The 7,768-nt window shown below is 44.7% G+C and overlaps 1 pseudogene; it reads left to right on the forward strand.

Moving 5' to 3' along the window:
* Positions 1 to 1,080: 1,080 nt before the first annotated feature.
* Positions 1,081 to 7,207, forward strand: LOC147097890 (homeobox protein Nkx-2.5 pseudogene; annotated as a pseudogene).
* The last annotated feature ends 561 nt before the right edge of the window (positions 7,208 to 7,768 follow it).

Consider the following 7,768-nt stretch of genomic DNA (forward strand, 5'->3'; position numbering starts at 1 on the left):
ACAAGTATTGCTTTCACATTGCATTTTTCTGTACAATTTCTTTCCATTCTGCATACAATGACTTTCTATTCTGCCCCTTGTATTTAAACATACTGTCCCCATTGTCTGACAGATAAACATATACACACGGGGCAGTACGTTTAAATACAAGGAGCAGTCTACACTCTGCAAATACTTGGCAGTTAAAACCAATGTTTGTTCCAAACATTAATTGTGTTTCGCCGCACTGCTGCCTCTGCTTAAAACACACAACCCGACGACACTGAATTGAGCTCGTTTCTATTTTCTCTTTAATCCTCTTTACCTGTGGATCCACTCTTCTGCTAACTCCTATTGCAAACCGAATTAACACCAAGTTTACAATTCCCAGTTTCCCAACCCTTGCCCATTCTGTGCAGACCGGTCGGTGGAGTCACTGTATAATTATATTTAAAAAAATAATAATTCTGGACTACCTGTTCGGAAATAATCACTAGAAGGTTCAACCACAGTCACAACCAATAATTGCAAAGGGACTCTCTCAAAGCCTCAGAGAGACTCGCTCCATCAGTGTGCTTGCTAAATCCAATGTGCCTGCCACTGCACTCAATGTATAATATAATATAACGAGTATATAATTCCAATTAGCATTTCAAGATCATTGTAGGAAATCTCAAAATGCTCCCCCGCCTCCCAGTAGATTAAAGACCACGGGTCGCTATATAGGTTGTAGAATGCAGTAACCTCACACCACACATGTACTCAAAAGTCTTACCATCTTTCTAATTGCTACTGAATGTACTCGGTCAAACCAGGACTTGTACAATTAGTCAGTCGCTTTCCTCCAATTGAGGGTTTCTGGTTAGACATCTACTTGCTTTCCAAAATAGGACAACTTACTTTTTCTTTTGCATGTTTAACAATGTTGCTGGTGTGGGTGGGGTGGGGGTGAATTCTCCAGATTTCACAGGGATTGGGGTTGAGACACCGCGGGGAGTGGGGGGGGGGGGGTGGATATTGAGACACGTGTCCACCCGCCAGCCAATAGGACATCCAAAGTGACAAGGTAAACCCACTCGACATTCAGAAACGTCACGCCGTGCAATGGGGGAGCTAAACTCGGCCCAAAGAGGCTCCATTTATTCCCTCGGTGCATTCACATTTTTCTCCTTGTCCTGCAAATAGCAGGTGCCATTAATCTGGCCGTGCTCCTCGGTAGGACCTTGCTTTCAATCCAGGGTTCACCTGCCGTGTAATCTGGACAATCCCTGGCTCCCTCCCTCTCCCTCCACCACCCCCTCAGTTCAGTAATTGTGCCTTGTTCTTTTTTATGTGTGTGTTATTGTTGCCATGATGCTACCCAGTCCAGTCACCTCGACGCCATTTTCTGTCAAAGACATTCTCAAGTTGGAACAGCAGCGGCTGTCTCCGGGACAGAAGGTCCAGGGCCTGCCGGCAACTTGCACACACTTCCCACCGCGGCGGATAGACAACCAGGACTCCCTCCGAGTGCGGCAGAAGGCGGGCAAAGAGTCCGCACCTTCAGGTCACTCCGAGCTGATCAAGACTTCTTGCAACAGCCCGACAGAGCAGGAGGAGGAACTAGAGCCAAGCGCCGACCAAAGTAGGTGGAAGAAAGCAAATATCGATCAGGAAAAAATATCTCAAGATACATTTTAGCGATTATATTCACCGTTACAAAACTTGGCCGTGGAGCTGGACCTTCACTATAAATATTGAGCAGATCTGTGATTATTTTATCCACTTGTCTGTGCCTTTGTGAAGTTGGATATCGATTGAATGGGTATCTGAGTTAACAGCGACATAAATAACCGGGCTCCATAATAATGTTGTAAAGACCCAACACGAGTTTAAAAGCTAAACGCGTTAACCTGAGTGACGCCGTTTTACTCTGCACCTTCTCAACTGCAATATGTACAAGAGTGCAATAGGCCTGTATTTCCAAGAACATGCAAATTGTCATTCCACCAGTAACACTCACAGTGGGCTGGCAAATCAATGTGATTAACATAAACACAGAAAGCTGCAACCGTTTGATACACATATTTACACAATTCTTCTGTGCAAATAATCCCGGGCTGTTTTGCTCTCTCTCACACACATCAGTTACAGACCTGGCCCGGCTCCATTCGGGATATTTCAGACCAGTTAGAGAATCCCAGAAGCTGTTTTTGAGACTAAATTCACTACTTTTACTGCAATTACATAGGACATGTCTTGATAAAGGTAAATGGCAAGGGGTTGTTTATGTGGGTATTTCTGTGGGCGATTTAACAGCAAGTAGAGTTAGTAATTGTACAATACATAAAGTTTGACTAAACTAATTCGACCTGAATATTGTGGAGAGTTAGTAATTGTATAATAAAGTTTTACTAAATTATTTCTACCTGAGAAGTTTAGAGTTAGTAATTTTACAATATATAAAGTTTTAGATAAATTCTTCTGCCTGAAATTTTACATAAAAGAATAATTGTGCATTAAAGAAAGTTTTAATTAAATTATTTGCAGTCGCAATTTTACCCAAAAAAGCGGTAAATTGGATAGTAAATAGCATTTTACTTAAATTATTCCTGCTTGAAATTTTATACCACACAGAATAGATGTATTTTTTTTACTTGAACTTATGTGTGAACTGTGACGCGGAATGGAATAAATAAATGCACAATATTGACGGACTATTTCTGCCTGAAGTTTCACACACAGCGGAATGTATTTATTCTGTTTTGTGTGAAAGAGGTACAAAAAGAGTGATTTTTCAGGCTGTAAATTTCAGCTTACAACATCACCGCGGCCAATGCGAGGGGTTACCGCCAAGGGTGAAAGACTTTTAGTTGCTCCGATATTTTTAGAGCCCGGTGCAGTTTAGTCTCTGGCCTTTACTTTGCTCCCTCGCCTGGGGAGCAGCAGGTGATGTTAGTACTGGGAAGGTAAGTGTCTGGTTGGTCCTATTTTGCACAAGAATGCAGAGTTATATTAACAACAACTTGCATTTATCCAGCGCTTTTAATGTAGTCAAACGTCCCAAGGCGCAACCCAACCTGACACAAGGAGCTATTGGGACAGGTGATCGAAAAGCTTGGTGTGGAAGAGTTTGGTTTTAAGGAGCGTCTTAAAGCAGAAGAGAGAGGCGGACGGTGTGAGGTGTTCTTAAAGCTGTGTGCCCATGAACAAAAGCAAGCTTGCGTAAATAATTCAATTAAAAAAACTATAATACAGTATCCATCACATCTGAACAGAACACAAAGCAAGGGACGGGCGCTGTGTGTGTGTGCATTCGTGCAACGAGCACTTTTATAAACTAGAGATACAGGGGCGATTATTGCCAGTCCTTCACCGAAGTGACATGGTTTTTGAATTGGCGAAACCCGTCACTTCAGAGCTCCGGGGAGGAGGGGAGGTTGACTTTCCGCCGGAGCTGTCGATTTATTTGGAACTGCCGAGAGAGAGGGGGAAAAAAATGACTTAACATTTCTACTCCCCGCAATTTGGACGCGCGGTTTAATAGCACTGGAGTCTGAAACTGTATTCCGCGCCGGGTCCAACGCTCAGCCCGTTTGGTCCCAGTTCCTCGGGCGAAAACGTTCCTTTTCGAAAGCGAAGGTTAAACTAACAGCTTGTGACAAACGGCTGAGATCCATCTTGTCCAATTGTGGGCTCGGCCCCAGTATAACTGGCGCAGATTCCTCAAGCAAACATAAGATTATTCTTTGCATTTAACCTCCATTCGCACACGGGGAGACATAGCGAGCGAGAGAAAGGAGCCTCTCCGCTTCATTCTGTACAGCTTATCAAGCTCCAGCTCAAAGCATGAACAATTACCCTCCGCGGGTGTTTAAAGCAATTGCATTTCAAAAGGAAACAGCCGATTTGTAATTTGCAAAAGTAGGTTGGCGTATTTAATATTGCAATTAGGCCTCAACGGAATCACAGCAAATATTTAAAGCCTAGAATCCCTGAATTTACTGTGGAACAGGTTTGTTTAAAAAGCCTCAGAGTCCCGGAATTAAACAGTGAAAAGTTCTCATTTTTAAGAGACTCAAAGTACAAATCTCAAACTTAACTTTAAAAATATATATACTTAAAACGCGTTCAAATTCACAGCAGAATGACCGCGGACCCCACGGAAATAAATTGTTTACTCGACGAAACAGAAGCTGAAATTTCAAAAAATGTGTTTAGTGTTCCAGCCATTAACTCCTGTTGTTAAATAAATATATATATATTTTTCAAATATTTATATTTTACAATATTTCGTTTCAAGAACCACACAACGACTTAGCCCAACTCCCAGTTGTTTAAATACTTTTCCCGAACTACACCCAGTTAATAGTTGGAATATAATCGAGGCGGATTAGATTGCGTGGAGTCGGCGATTGCAATGGAAAATATATCGGCATAATTGCCTATAGAATTTAAATATTAACTATGTTGATTCTGGGAATATTGCGTGGGGATGGCGGGCTTGTGATGATCATTGAAGCGAGTGAAGGATCCGTGCGGATTTGGTAATGAGGAATGACTAGAATATTGGAATATGTTAAAACCCTACTCTCTCTCTATCTATCTCTCGCTCTCTTCATTAATATTCTCAATAAGCTCCTCTCGCTGGCTGTACAGCCGGGATGAGTATTGCGGTTTAAAAATTCGAATTATTTTCAGAAATCGGGCGTAAATAAGGTCAGTTCCACACTTCTCCAATAATTTGAATGAACGTACAGTGTGTTGGCGGCTTTTGACACTCGCTAAACTTACACCAAGTCCCGGCTATCCTGTCAGATTAGTCCCGGGTCCCGGGTCCCGGCACTCACAAGTCTCCCGGTAACACACCGCACAAGTGCTCAGAATCGCTCTCTCATATATACACACACACATTTGATATATATATATATATATCAAATGTATAATATATATTCGTAATAAATTAGGAGCCTGAAGAGTTTTTCGATAATATTATCTCTCAAATTTATATATCAATATCATTTGCCGATAATCTTATCGAAATAGGTTTTACTTATTACGAATTCTTCACCTGACGGGAACATATTTGTTCTTCCTTCTGAAGTGTTACTCTCCAGCTCCCCTGTGAATATTTGGAGGGGTGAGTGGAGAGACTGTGGTTGAAAAGCGCCCTGCGTGAGTTTCGCTAATTTGAAGATGTGCATGTGGTATTTTGTTAAAGTTCTGGGCAAACAGGGCAGGAAGTGCGGTGTGTGCGGACTAGTGTAACTCATTTAAAGAAGGACACAGCTCGAGTTTGTAGCCTTTGAATGCGGCACTGTAATCGATTCATCGCCAATAACCACTGCCAGTGCAGCGCTCACGGTAACCCTGCAACTTTCCGGAGAGAATTCGCACCTTATATTTGAATAATTAAACTCCATCGTGTTTCAGACAACACCGCGGCTCAATTGTTGAGTCTGGTTTATTTCACGCAATCTCTGACAGGGAGGGGGGCGGGGGCGGTTGCTCTGTGTGAGTTGGCGGGTTTGAGAGGCTGGGAGTGTGATCGGATGAGGTGGACCTGGGACGGAAATGCTCACTGAAACACCCACAGAGAATGCGGAACTCGCTCCCACAGGGAGTGGCTGAGGGGAATAGTATAGATGCATTTAAGGGGAAGTTAGATAAACACACGAGGGAGAAAGGAATAGAAAGATATGCTGATAGAGTTAGATGAAGTAAATAGGGTGGGAGGAGGCTGGTGTGGAGCATAAACACCGGCATCGTTTCCTATATTGCAACAGTGGCTACACTTCAAAGGGAACCTCATTGGCTGTAAAGCGCTTTGGGACGTCCTGAGATCTGAAAGGGGCTATATAAATGCAAGCCTTTCTCTTTTTTATAGACCTGAGCTGTAAATACTATGTAATTCTATTTCCCTGCAGTTTTCAGCTTACTGCACTTTCAATAAGGAGCAACCGCTTCCAATGGGCAGTTGTGACTGATATGTTTTGGGTTGGAGCTGGGCAGCGAGTCTATGTGAAAGGGTCAACAGTAAGCGGAGTAAATGTCCCCAACCCTCTTTCCTCTCCATTGCAGAAAACGGCGCCGTCCGGGACTCCTCGGTGAGCGAGAGGAGGAGCGAGAGTGCGGGGCGGCCCAGGCAGCGGCAGAGGAGGAGGCCTCGCGTTCTCTTCTCCCAAGCCCAAGTCTTGGAGCTGGAGCGGCGCTTCAAGCAGCAGAGGTACCTGTCGGCCCCGGAGAGGGAGCACCTGGCCCGCCTGTTAAAACTCACCTCCACCCAGGTCAAGATCTGGTTCCAGAACCGACGCTACAAGTGCAAGAGGCAGAGGCAAGACAAGTCCTTGGAACTCGCCGGCCAGCCCGCACCTCCCCGCCGGGTGGCGGTGCCAGTCTTGGTCCGCGATGGACAACCTTGCCTCGGGGGCTCCCAGGCCTATTCCGCCCCTTACAACATCACGGTCAACCCATACCCTTACAACGCCGCCGGCTACTTCGCCGGTTACACCGGCCCTTCTTACAACACCGGCTACAGTTGTAACTACATGGGAACCCCGGGCGCGCAAGCGACCGTCACCGCCAGTCACATTATGGGAAACCTGACCCAGCCCAGCCAACCAACACTGCAAGGAGTCCGTGCCTGGTAAAAACAGACTCCAAATTCCTCCTCTTAAGACATGGACTTTGATCTGAAGCAAGAGGTAGACCTTCAGGAGAGAGGAGGTCCCAAGCTAAACAGAAGGAGGGTTCGGGCAACTATTAAGAAGGTCAAGAAACCCTTGGTGCATTTATATTTAATATATTCGCTCCTCGTAACCTCGAGAAGGTTAAATAATAGTTACTGAGAACTGACATAAAGGAGGATGGAGAGGTGAGGAACCAGCCTGAAAGATGAGAGAACTCGCTGGGACTAAGGCAGAGATGATCTCTTGTGGCTTTGGGTCATCAATCTTCACACCCAAACTATCTCCCCGTTCCTCCCCCTTCACAAAGAACTTCTTGTCCCAATCCCGCTTCTCCCAGTCGGCCAGTAACGAAACTTTCTCTCCATTTTAAATACGTCGTTTCATCATTAAGAAAAAACGGCGCGAACTTTGTAAATATTTCAATACCTGCTCTTTTTTTTGATGATAAATGAACTCTGTCTAATATTTCGAGTCGATTTTTCAAATCGTCGGTCGGTCGAGAAAGCTCACCCTTACCTCAAGTGTGTCCGTGTTTTGCACACCCTCTGTGCCATTAAAATAAAAGGGACATTTAACCCGGAACCTTGCATTACAAATGAACAGAACAACCCAGGTAGAGCTACTTGTGCTGTGAGTGAAGTCGGTATTTTATAGGGGCAGGTGCAACACTTTTCAATATTGATGGCCGATTGCACAGGCTGCTGTTTTTGTGTTCAATTTCAGGTTACAATTATGGGGGGGGGGGCGGGGGGGAAGCAAAATATTTCTCACTGAATACCCTAACAATTTATAGAATTAAAACGTAACCAGCGACGATGAAGGAACGGCCGATATATTTCCAAGTCGGGATGGTGTGTGACTTGGAGGGGAACTTGGAGGTGGTGGTGTTCCCATGCGCCTGCTGCCCTTGTCCCTCTAGGTGGAAGAGGTCGCGGGTTTGGGAGGTGCTGCCGAAGAAGGCTTGGTGAGTTGCTGCAGTGCATCTTGTAGATGGTACACACTGCAGCCACGGTACGCCGGTGGTGGAGGGAGTGGATGTTTAAGGTGGTGGATGGGGTGCTAAGTTATCAGTGCATAAATTAATTTCCCAAATTTAAACCTAGACTCGCATTTAATAAATT

Source organism: Somniosus microcephalus, chromosome 30 (genome assembly GCF_052327205.1).
Source record: "Somniosus microcephalus isolate GS21.2 chromosome 30, FLI_Smic_1.0, whole genome shotgun sequence".
Lineage (NCBI taxonomy): Eukaryota > Metazoa > Chordata > Chondrichthyes > Squaliformes > Somniosidae > Somniosus > Somniosus microcephalus.